Genomic DNA, 13,525 nt, shown 5'->3' with positions numbered 1-13,525 from the left:
CATGACAAGAACCATGGCTTTTTTCCTAACTCGTTCTTTAGTTTACATACACCCAAGGGAAATTGGATTCCCACTAAGTAGGTAACTTTTTGTTCCATCTCCCTTGTACTTCGGCTTATAGTACACGTGGGTTTCATTGTTTGTACTTTGGGCTATCGTAACACTCGTGGATTTCATGGTTTGTCCACTTGCCTTCTATGAAACTTCATTTAAGTTTCTCTTTAGCGATAAGTTGTTCTTGAGGAGGACCTTGCTCAATCTTTGACAATTTCCCAATTCTTTTGTTTGAAGCTATAGATTTGTGCCAATGTATTGTGTTTGATTCTCATTTTAGCAAATGTAGCAACGAAACTTTATGCTAGAGTTTGAAGGTCATGAAAACTCCTATATTCTAGATTTTGGAACCATGTTAAATCCTTGAATTTTTCATTCCAAAATCCTCATATTGTGTGTGAAAATCATAGACTCATTCCACTCCAAGGCCTTTATGGAATCTTGTTAGGTGATCATAAGGATCTCCTAAGCCATTGTATCTCTTTATCCATTTTCAAAAATCAACCAACCTTTCCTTTCTTGCATGACCTATGCCATCCTTGTTAGTGTTTCCATCCCCAGTCTTAAATCTTCAAACCAATTTGGGTCTAATTTTGTCCCATTTGGTCTCTTGTTGGTTTGTTGTTCATCATGTCTGTTTGGTTTTGTGTTCTTGTTTCCTTCGTTGATCCAATCTTGTGGGATAAAATCCCCATTATGCATCGGAGTATATTACATCTCTTGGTTTGCTCTCAACCCCACTCTCAAAGGCGTTGTAAGATTTCTTATTTTCTACATGTGTCAGATATATCTAAAGCGGGTTAGAAACCTAGGTAATGGGTGATTTAACATGGTTAAAGCCCACTCAAATCTTCTCAAGATAACCCCTGACTAGCTCACCCTAGCCAAGTGCAAACAATCCCTTTTTTGCCCCTCGTAAAGTCTTTAGAAATTCAAGTATTGGTGGCCCTCAAATCTGTTAGGCTCTGGGCTATGGTGGGTGCCACCTTGGAGATGAAGCCATGGCGTGTAGGCAATAGAAAAGCAGAAGAGAGAGAGAGCAGAGAGACTTGACACGGCATTACAAAGAAAACACACTATGATTATTATTATCTTTCTTTGTAAAATCTTACAAAGCCCGAACTAGATAGACCACTCTCATGATACCTTGAGTTTTTTGTTGTACTCGTCAACCGTGAGTTTTAGGTTCTTTCACAACCAAGGATTTTGGTGTATCCATAACCTGGTGCTATGATAGTGAACCCCCCCTTGAACAGATAGGGTGTATGTCAAAAAATTAGCTACCAATAAATGGAGTTTTTGGTTCACTACCAATCATTGGGTTTAAGGTGTACACGGTAACCTCACGAAAAGCAGGACAAAAATGGGCTGAGATCAAATATGTTTGGGAGGTCTTACCACTTATGTATTTGTGGCAGTGTCTAACCCGTATAAGTTTTTATCATGGCAGTTATCTTACATATGATGAGAGAAAACAAGGCTTTGACTGATTTTGTTGACAAAAAATAAACTGTGAACAAAACTATGGCACTATACTGATATAAATAGTTTATAAAAATATGCATATGTTGATGGATCAAGTGCTCGAAGCAAATTGTCAAAAAAGTCACCATTTGCTTTCTTACCAGATGAGCTTTAACATGGTAGTCACCCTTTTGATCTTCTTTGGCACCGCTATCCAATTTCCAATAATCGAATCCAAGATCCTCCATGTTGTCGCAATGCTTTGATATGTTGTGTGTAGAGAGTTTCGGCTGCCTTTTGACAAGGCTTGTATATACTTGAAACTTTTCCATGTCGGACAGTGGTTTGAGAAGCCCTTTTTTAGGTTGCACGCATCGCGAATTGAATTTGAAGTGCTTGATGTAGCCAATCAATTTCGCTTTGTTCTTGCATACATTTTGACATGATGTTGAAAGTCAAGACTAGAACTTTGAGCATCTCAAGATGTTGCCCTATACCAAGCGCTTGGACAACTTTTTGATATTTCATCAATTGCCTAGCACTGCAAACAACACCGTTTTGAAAAGCTCTTGTTAATAGCATTTTAAAATGTGTTTTTTGATGCCTGTCTATGCCACTAGATGGGGCGTTTTGAGAAGCGCTTGTGTAAACAGTGTTTTGAGATGCCCTACAGGTTGAGCTCCTGCATGTGACACCGCTTGGTTTGCCTTGTCGAAATGAGGGCGTTTCAAGATGCTACTGTGAATTTGCCTGCCAACGACATAAGCACCGCGCTCAACAACGCCTTGAGAATCTTCTTGCCTGCAGCGTCTTGAGAGGTGGTCCGAACAACGCATACACGCACTGATACCAGTGTTAGGCTCTGGGCTATGGTGGGTGCCACCTTGGAGAAGAAGCCATGGCATGCAGGCAGTAGAAAAGCAGAAGAGAGAGAGAGAGAGAGAGAGAGAGAGAGAGAGAGAGAGAGAGAGAGAGAGCAGAGAGATTTGACACGACACTACAAAGAAAACACGCTATGATTATTATTATCTTTCTTTGTAAAACCTTACAATGTATATAGAAAAGTTTGCCATGCAAACTGGTTCTCCTAACTGCATGCCTTATGAGGCATTTCCCACGGGTACCAAAAAAGGGCTTGAATCCAACAAAATCTTGGTATATCTATTATGGACACCCTAAAAGTTTAGAATGGGAATCCTATTTTTCACAAGCTTTTTTCCTAAATAAACCTGACTCAATTTGGAAATGTGTATCAAAAGTTCGAGCAATTTTGGTGAGCTGCACTTGAAACAACAATCAAAATTGTTTTAAACTCTAAAATCCTAGTTCTGGTGTTAAGACTAGATTTTGTGATCCAAATCTTTCAAAATTTGACAAGTAGGTTTTAATTGTCAAGTACAAACTGTAGTCAAAATGATAATTTTGGGAGAGGGATCAATTTTAAGTGCGCCTAATTTCTTTTGGCCCAAAATTTGACAAGATTTATGTCACCTATTGTCATAAAATATAATATCTAACTTTACCAAATGATTTTCTCGTATTAAACTGATCATTTAATATGGGAAGATAAAAGGGGAAAAAGAGTTAGGATATTGCTTCTAGACCTATCTTAACAGGGGACCAAAAGGAGAAATGGTTGCATCTCAATAGGGGTCCGAAAGGAGACGGTCTACCAAAGAGCAATGTGCAGCAGCATAAGTGCTTCTAGACTTATCTCAGTAGGGGACCAAGAGGAGAGATGGTTACATCTCAATAGGGGTCTAGAAGGAGGTAGTTTATCAAAGAGTAACCTGCATCTAATGGAGCTTAAAAGACCTTCGAGTTAGCTTCATTAAATACCTCCAAAGGTTAGCGTTAAAAGTCCTTAGACCTAGGACCTTAGGCAAGCTAGGGCTGAGCTTGAGATGGGAACCCGATCAAAGCTTGAGGTGCTTGTTGTGCTTGATGACTGAGGTGCTTGAGGTTCTTGTCATGCTTGATGAGTAAGGTGCTTGTCGTGCTTGCTGAGTAAGATGCTTGAGGTGCTTGTCATGCTTGATGGGTAAGGTGCTTGAGAAGCTTCCCATGCATGGGAGGTAAGGTGCTTGAGTCAAAAAGAGACCCTACAAAGGAGGGGGAAATCCCCAAAGCTAGGGGATATTTGACTTAACCTCCCACTCACCCAAGGGCACCGCCTTTCTCAAGGGGCACATGGACACATGTCAGGCTCTCCCTATGCTTAGCCACATGGTGTGCTTGAATATTATTGGCTGGGCTAAAGAGGGGTCCAATGAGCTTCTAGTTCAATTCAACAAATATTTAGATATTTTTGAGCTCTCTCTCTCTCTCAAAGGGGTAAGGAGGACACTTGTTGAAAGACTAACCATGTTGCTTAAAATGCATTGCGCATGTGATTGGCTAGGCTTAGAGGGGTCCAATGAGCTTCAAGCTTGAGCTACAAGGAGGGGTCGACCAAGGCAAGCAAGGGGGTGCTTCGGGGTATACACCCTCTAACACACTCATTTTTCACACATTCTCACTTGGTGAAAGTGCAAGAACTCCATCTCCTTCTCCAAGCTTGTTGAGAAGTTGAGAGCCTACACCAACACTCTTGGCTATGGAATGCAAATCCAACCAAGAGCCATGCTTCAATGCTTAAGCTTTCCATCTTCTCCATCTTCATTAATATGCTATTATATATGCTAGCAAGAAGAGTGATGATAAGTGAGAAACTATTTCTTTCTCCTATGAATGTTTCTTCTTCCTCTTCCCTACCCTCATTCCCCGCTACCTCTCTCCACCTTCCAAGGTGTTTGAGGCCTTGGGACTAAGGCCGAGGATGGTTAATGCTTTTACAAAGTTTATGTTATGCTCGTGATGCATGAAGCTTTCCATCTTCATAGCATCACCAAGGCCACAAGGAACACAAAGATTGTATTGTACCAAGTCTCTCTTTATGGGAGAATCTATAATACAAAAGCCTATTGGAGGGGGACCGGCTCCACATAAATCTGGTCCTCAATTTTTGTCAAGTTCTCTGATTCTCTCTCTTGCAAAAGTATTGTTCATGCCAAGTTAATTAAGTATAATGGTTATGTTGCTACCGCTAATTAAGTTCACCCTCTATGTTCTGAAAGTAGTCTCACAAAAATGCTCTCTTTAATTCTCCTAATTCCACTATTCTCAAAGTTCATAGGCCATTTCCATTACACCAATAATCCTTGCCTTAGTGAATGCATTTATGCTTTCAGAATTGAATTTGGATATGTTTTTTTAATCAATTTTACTATTAGACAAATGCTAGTGCAGTTTTGGACACAAGTCCTAACTTTTCTTGCAGCCTATAAGTCCTATTGTGAGTTCAAACTTTGTAAGCACACTCTAAAAGACATGTACAAACATCCTATGCCCAAGGTTTGAGAGGAGTTCTAATTTTTGGCCCTTCCTCTGGTGATGTGTCAACTATTAGGTGTGCTTAATAGTGATATGATCAAGAACACAATTTTTGACTAGTTTGAGGTTACTCACACCTTAAAATCAATGTTTAGGTCTCATATGTGCATGAGTTTTATCCAAAAATCTTCAATTACACTCCTCTTTCTACTACTTACTTCAACAATTTTGACTCAATTTAGTTCCTATAAGGAATTCCAAGGATTCAAATGACATTAAATTTGGTAGAGCTTATCTATATAGTGCATACAACCAGGTCATCGAGTCAAAGTTGGAATTTGAGTTTCCAAAATGCCCTTTAGCTATTACATGCAATTAATAGTGAGGCACCCTTCTTAGGTGGCCAAATACCAATTTTTGCATATGGATGTGTTTCTAGTGATGATAGAAGATTTCTCGTGTGGTCAAATGTTCAAAAGCATCACATGTCAATGTGCTAGCTATCAGAGACACCTATAGCGACTTTACAAATTTTGATACTTCACACAATTTTAGCACAGATGCAACCATTTTTTTAAAAACTTACCCTACTCCTACCAAAAATTGAAAAGGGAAAAGAATCTGAAAAATATCCACAAATCAAATCTCAACTCAATGTAGATCTCTTACTCATAAGCGTCAAACATCCAACATCATCCCAAATTTGATCTATCTACAACATAGATAGCACAAACCACTCCCCAACCATGTGCTAAAAAGAAAGTAAAGGTCAATTACTCTAGAGTGATCTAGAGGAAGCTTTGGACAAAGAAATAAAGTATGCGGTTTTCTCTAGTTTAGGTTGCCTCGTCCCCACCAATTGTGCCAAAATGTCGGTCGACTAGAAAGCCTCACTATATCGATGGTAGCAGAGCGAGGACCACACACACAAATATGTCAATTTGTGGAACATAGCTCACTTGACTAGTGCATGGAGGCTACAAGAGGTTTTCAATTCCCTTGAAAACCCAGTCACAACTTACTACTCTCAAGTGTTAATCTCAACTTACTACTTAATCTCTGGTGAGTGTCCAAAAAATAGTCTTTCTATCCCAAGCACACATGTATATTTCACTAAGCTAAAGTGTTTTAAATGGAACCAAAATTGCTAAGAAGGTTAAAAATACCAAATAGAACCTCTTTATGCTCTCAAATCTTTGATTCTACACTAGAAAAAAATAATGCCCAATAGAAATGGCCTATTTTTAACAAATTGGTTTTTACATTTAATATAGTCAATATCTTCGTCTAAGGGAGCTCTAGCTCCTCTATGCTCAGGATTGCAAATCGATGCATAAATCAAACAAAATAAGTGAAAATAGTAAGAAGATGTCCACTACAACAATAACATTGAACTTCGCAAGGAACTTACGTTGAATTGAAGAGCTTTCACCTGTGATTGCATTGCCAGTCACACGGATTTTCAATGCATTTCACACGAGGGAGATACGAGCTCAAGAAGCAAGAGGGTAGACTGAGTACTCAATACAATAGAGTGCTCACTTTGTTTATTCAAAAACTTACGTCCAATTTACAAAAGTTGGCCTTTATACTTTGCCAATGGAAAAAGTGTGGTCCTTGGGCCATTGTGGCTCATAAAACTGGCAAACCAAGTGCCTTGGGTAATTAAGCTACAAGCTGAAGGGCATCCTCCCCAATATACTTAATAAAGGCTCACATACACAATCGATAATTTTAGTTGTGAATCCCACTTCAAGTGCATGTGGTCCTGTTAATGACATGTGTTAGCTTAGCTTCTAACACATGAATTCCGAGCTTTTGCTTGGTGTGTATATTCATACTAGCTCCCCCATCCAATATAACTCCGAACAATGATTCCCAGTGTTTCCTTACCTTGTAATTAGTTTGTATGACTAGCTCTTCATCGTCTTTGATTGTTGACGAGTCCATTGTCATTGCTTCAGACTCCTATATGTGCTTTCTGGTAAACCTCTCTACTTCAGGCAAGGTCTTCCTTATATCACCCAATTCTATACAATCTAGCTAACTCTTCTATTGTTAGTCTCCAGATTCTCTTGCAAACCTTCAAATATATCTGATCATGTTCATTCTTGAAACTTGCATCAGAACTAGAGGATCTTCCTTCAATATAATTGTCCTCATAGTGCCATGTTTGTGTTCTTTGTTTTGCTGATGGATCCTTGAATGAAAAAACAATTTGTTCTTTTTGAACTTGTTCTATTTCTAGATCCTATACCTCAACTTCCACCAAGTTGGCTCTCACTTGTACACATCTTTCTCACCATTCTAAATACAATGACCAATTTATGGAAGTTTTGTTGTCTGAGCTACCAAAGTTTGGGCAAAATCTTCTAAATGGTCCTAGCCTCAGAGCATTCTAGTTTTTTTGGCTTCATTTTCTCCAAATACTATGTGCTTTGAGTAGCCAAAACCATGTGCTCTTGCCATTCATCCACCTCTCTAGCTTTCCCCTTGGCTTTTTAGACATCTCTTTACTTCTCTCAGTTTTGAATTTCTTCACCTTGTGTTGGTTTAGCAACTGATTCCTCTTGATGACAACATCAGAGCTTCTAGTAATCGCTCTCATTGGTACTAGTTTGGCCATCTTCACTCCAAACACATCAACCTTTACAATATCTGGACATTGTGCTAAAAGTGTCCATAATTCAACCACATCAATTTTTACATTTTCTAGACATCTTCACTTCAACAATATTAGCCTTTACTTTTTTTGGACATTGTGCTGAAATGTCCATACTTGTTGCCACATGTGCAACATTTCAAATCTCTTTTGTTGAAATCCCTTCTCCCTCTAGGTCTAATAGAGAAGTTTTGATATCTTCCCCTTCCTGCAATTCTCCTGGCAGGAGCTCCATTCTCTTGGTTCTCAACAAACTCTTCTTCCTTAACAAATTCTAGAGTGGCTAATGCAATTAACCACTCTGCATTATGAAGTGGTTAATGCAATTTAGAATACATCCTTCCCTTGTTTTAAATAATGTATTTTGATTTTGCAATTATTCCAAATGTGACCATAGGCTGCGCAGTAAGTACATTGAACACATTCATCAGTTCTGTGCTGATTGGACTTGCATTTAATACACTAAGTTTCTATTCTTTTTGGTGATGATCTAGTCTTCAAATTTACAAAAATCTATTTGGACTCCAATCTTCTTGGTCCAAGCCCCTTTCTTTTTTGTTATGAGTTGTCTGTCATTTTCTAATGAGCTGGAGGTTGCCTCTAGAGAACTTGCATTGGAATTAGAGCTAGATTTGGCTCTTTGACTCTTCTCTTTCTTTGCCTGTTATCCCAATTTTATAGCTATTTGAACCAAATCATTGAGCTTCTTTATTGGAGTTGGCACCTCCTCCTCCCTTAGCTTCTTACTTCTAAAGTTGCTCAAAAACCATGCTCTCAATCTCTTCTCTAAAGGCGGTTCATATAACTACCTGGTGAGTTCCTGGATTTTGTCATAAAATCTAATATCTAGCTTACCCAAATGATTTTCTCAGATTAAATTGATCATTAAATGTGGGAGAATAAATGGGAACAAGAGTGAGAATTGAGACATGTGCTTCTAGACCTATCTCAGCAGGGGACCAAAAGGAGAGATGGTTGCATCTCAATACGGGTCCAAAAGGAGATGGTCTACCAAAGAGCAATGTGCAATAGGTGCTTGTAGACTTATCTCAACAGGGGACCAAGAGGAGAGATGGTTACATCTCAATACGGGTCCAAAAGGAGGTAGTCTATCAAACAGCAACGTGCATCTAATGGAGCTTAAAAGACCTTAGGGTTAGCTTTATTAAAGACCTCCAATAGTTAGTGTTAAAAGTACTTTGACCTTAGGCAAGCTAGGGCTGAGCTTGAGGTGGGAAACTGACCTAAGCTTGAGGTGCTTGTCGTGCTTGATGACTAAGGTGCTTGAGATGCTTGTTATGCTTGATGACTAAGGTACTTGAGGTGCTTGTCATACTTAATAGGAAGGTGCTTGAGAAGCTTCCCATGCATGGGGGTTAAGGTGCTTGAGTCAAAAAGAGACCCTACAAACTTAATGAGGAAGGTGCTTGAGAAGCTTCCCATGCATGGGGGGTAAGGTGCTTGAGTAAAAAAGAGACCCTACAAAGGAGGGGAAAAGTCCCAAAGTTAGGGGAATCTTTGACTTAACCTCCCACTCACCCAATGGGCACCCCTTTTCTCAAGGCGCATATGGGACACATGTCAGACTCTCCCTATGCTTAGCCACATGGTGTGCTTGAAGTGGGCTAAAGAGGGGTCCAATGAGCTTCTAGTTTCATCCAACAAATATCTAGATATTTTCAATCTCTCTTTCTCTAAGGGGTAAGGAGGGGACACTTGTCCAAAGACTACCCATGTACTTGAATGGGGAATCTTTGACTTAACCTCCCACTCACCCAATGGGCACCCCTTTTCTCAAGGCGCATATGGGACACATGTCAGACTCTCCCTATGCTTAGCCACATGGTGTGCTTGAAGTGGGCTAAAGAGGGGTCCAATGAGCTTCTAGTTCCATCCAGCAAATATCTAGATATTTTCAATCTCTCTTTCTCTAAGGGGTAAGGAGGGGACACTTGTCCAAAGACTACCCATGTACTTGAATGCATGCTGCATGTGATTGGCTAGGGGGAGAGGGGTCCAATGAGCTTGAAGCATGTGAAAAGGCTAGAACTCGCCCCAAGCAAGCAAGGGGGGTGTTGGGGGGGTACACACACACACACACACACACACACACACACACACACACACACACACACACACACACACACACACACACACACACACACAAACTCATTTTGTGGATTCATTCTCACTTGGTGAAAGTTGAGGAACTCCACCTCCTTCTCCAAGCTTGTGAGAAGTGAGAGCCTACACCAACACTCTTGGCTATGGAATGCAAATCCAACCAAGAGCCATGCTTCAATGCTTAAGGTTGCCCTCTTCTCCATCTTCATTACTATGATATTATGTATGCTAGCAACAAGAAGAGTGATGATAAGTGAGGAACTACTTCTTTCTCCTATGGAATGTTTCTTCTTCCTCTGCCCTACCCTCATTCCCTGCTAGCTCTCTCCACCTTCGAAGGTGTTTGAGGCCTTGGGACTGAGGCTTGGGATAGTTAATGCTTTCTACAAAGTTTATGTTATGCTTGTGATGCATGAAGCTTTTCATCTTCATTGCATCACCTAGGCCACAGAATGTATTGTACCAAGTCTCTCTTGATGGGAGAAACTATAATACAAATGCCTATTGGAGGGGGGACCGGTTCCGTATGAATCCGATCCTCAATTGTTGTCATGTTCTCTAAACTCTCTCTCTCTTGCAAAAGTATTGTTCATGCCAAGTTAACTAAGTACCATGTTTATGTTGCTACCATCAATTAAGTTCACCCGCTATGCTCACAAAGTAATCTCACAAAAGTGCTTCATCTAATTTCCTAATTCCGCTACTCTCAAAGTTCATAGGCCATTTCCATTACATTGGTATCAGAGCATTTGGTTTCTCTTTTCTTGCTTAAGAAGAGAGGTCCTTAAGTAGCCTATTAATGGTTGATTTTATTAATTATATTAGGGTAAGTGGGACTAGGATCTATTATCGATTTTGTTGAGCCCATTGTGTGGGATATGTTGCACACCTCGGGAGCTTTGGTCTTAATAACGGAGTCTTTTTAGACTTACCTACGGCTTTACCATTATTGAGCCATAATAAGTCCGAAAGGAGCTATCCCTTGGCAACTTCGTTATGTTAGACTCACTCCACTACTCTCTATGATTAACCAATTCAAGCTGTGGGTGTAAATACTTAAGTGCCTATTTTCAAAGGCTAAGAGGAGTAGAAACTAAGGTTTTGAATTGCTAAAGCATACAGTAAGTAAACACATAAGTTTAGTTAGCATGGCTGACAATAACCAAGAGAGTAGAATGAACATTGATAACTTTGATTTTGCACATGAATGTGCTAATGATGATGCCCCCATGTTTGTTAATTATCTTGTCACTAGGTTGCAACAAGCTATGGGAAACCCCGCTTTGCAAGCTGAAGTTACTCAACAACTTCGTGCTTATGGGATTTCCTTTCCTCTCCAAGAGGAGAGAGCGCTTAGGAGGCCTCTTGATGAGACCCCCAAAAGAAGACTCTCTCCCATACGAGAGGAGGAATCCAAAGATCAAGAAAGTAATGAATCCCTAAATTCCTCCGAAGTTGTGGCTCCACAAAGATGGTGGACTAAAGGATCACCAACTCCACCCACGAGGAAATGGTTAATCCATAGTCCTTCTCCTCGTCACTTCAAAAAGGGAAGAGAGGAAACAAAGGAAGAAAAGGACAAGAAAGAGGTCACCCTCTTCTCCTTCTTCTTCACCTTCCTCCTCTTCCGACGAAAGCAATAGTTATTCTCCTAGAGAATACAAGAGGGGAGGACATCACAAATCTTATCCTGCATGGTGAAGGTCACAAAAGCTCAAGAAGTTCAAAGAGGGAGAAAAGAGTATCTCTTTTCTCACCTATGATGGCACCTTTGGTGCTATTGACAAAGTATTGGTCTGCATCCAACAATTTGATGCGGCCTTTGGAGACAAGGGCTTCACGGAGTCCTCCAAGCTACACCTTGTAGCTATGCACTTCCAAAAATTGGCTCGTCAATGGTGGGCTAGCCTTTCTGGCAACGGCAAATCCCCAAAGACATGGAAAACTATACGAGTTTCCATCATGAAGCAATCCCTTGCAAGCGATGCAAAGGACAAAGTGCTCACCGAATGGCGGAGTTTGAGGCTTCTCTCTCATGATTCTATCCACAAATATGTGGACAAGTTTTAAGATTTACATCTCAAGGCTATTGTCTTTTAAAAGATAGACTTTGCCGTGCAAAAGAAACAATTATGTGCGGGATTACCCAAAGAGATGGCCGAGTATGTCAACTCTCAACGGCCTGGTTCTATCATCAAAGTAATCCACCACACCATGGTTGCTTTGCGCATCAATTTCTAACAAGGGGCTAGACGGAATGTCAAGCCTATGGAAAATAAAGACAAAAGTGATGCCAAGAGGAAAACCAATGCCCAAAATTCTTACCAAGGCTATTCCAACAACAACAACAATCGGTCCAAGGAGAAGGGAGTTTACAAAGGTAAATATAAACTCTTTCCTAAAGAGCTATAAGCTTTTCGTAAGGACCACACATTTTTTTTAGCGTGGGGAGCAAGACCATGGTTATCGTCCTTGCCCCAAGAGAATTGCCCGCAATGAGACTCCTAGAGCCTATATGTTGAAGCTCCAAAAGAGGATGCTCATTGCCAAGGATTTCTCCTTTCCTATGCTTGGGGAAAGATGGAAGAGCATGATGCCTTTATTTTGTTTGACCCTGGTTCAACTCACAACTTCATATCCACGGAGTTGACCACTAAGCTAGGCATACAAGCCCACGAGATGGGAGATGCATTGAAAGCCAATGGAGCTATCAAGGGACAAGACGTCTCAGTTACTTCCTTAATTGTAAAATTAAGGCTTCATGCCCAAAGCTATGTGGACAAAAAGGATTTCTTCATCTCCCCTCTCAAACATGAGAATGTTATCATTGGGGCACCATGGTTTAACCACATGGCTTCCAACATGAAGTTCCCTGAAAGGAGAATCTACTTCACCTACAGGGAAGAGAGCATGTACATAGATGCTAATGAGCCGGGGAACACCATATCCTTGCAAATAAGTAAATCAAGAGGAATTAGAGTTGTCTAATTTCCTAAATGGATCACAATATGTTTTTCATTGATGACATCCCTAGTGAGCTACCTCTAAAATGAGGGATTATGACCATGCAATTGAGCTCCTACTAGGGAGCTCACTGCCTAACAAGCCTCCTTATCAAGTTTCACAAGCTCAACAAGAGGAGATCATGAGGCAAGTGCATGAATTGGTGGAAAAAGGGATGGTGAGGTCTAGCTCCTCTCCATTTTGTTCACCGTTGCTTTTAGTGCAAAAGAAAGACAACACATATCACATGTGTGTCGACTATAGAGCACTAAATAAGATTACTATCAAAACTAGATTTCCCGTGCCGCGGGTAGAAGATCTATTTGATAATTTACATGTTTTGGCTTGACAACTGCTCCAGACGCTTTCAAACTCATGATGGACAAAAATCTTCAAGCCATTCAAATTCTCTTGAGGAGTACAAGTGACACCTCCAAGTAATCTTTCAAGTTGTGAGAGAGAATAAGCTTTTCATTAATCAAAAGAAAAGTGAATTTTTCCTACAAGAGATTCAATATTTAGGTCACATTATCTCTAAAGATGGCACCCGTATGGATCCAACAAAGTTAGTGAAAGGATGGCCTAATCCAAGGAATTTACAGGAGGTACAAAGCTTCATAGGTGTGTGTGCATAATATAGATGCTTCATAAAAAAAAAAAATCTTGCTAATAGCAAGCCCATTACATGACTTAACAAAAAAAGAATGTTAAGTATTCATGGACTGCAAAAGTGAATGAAGCTTTTAAAGAAGCTTAAGGAGAATCTTATCTCTCAACGTGTGCTAACACTACTAGATCTCTCAAAGCCATTTGAGGTCCAATGTGATGCTTGTGGTAATTTCCTTG

This window comes from Adiantum capillus-veneris, chromosome 16 (genome assembly GCF_014529385.1).
Source record: "Adiantum capillus-veneris isolate H3 chromosome 16, ASM1452938v2, whole genome shotgun sequence".
In the NCBI taxonomy this organism is placed as follows: Eukaryota; Viridiplantae; Streptophyta; class Polypodiopsida; order Polypodiales; family Pteridaceae; genus Adiantum; species Adiantum capillus-veneris.
Note: the sequence above shows the minus strand (reverse complement) of the source record.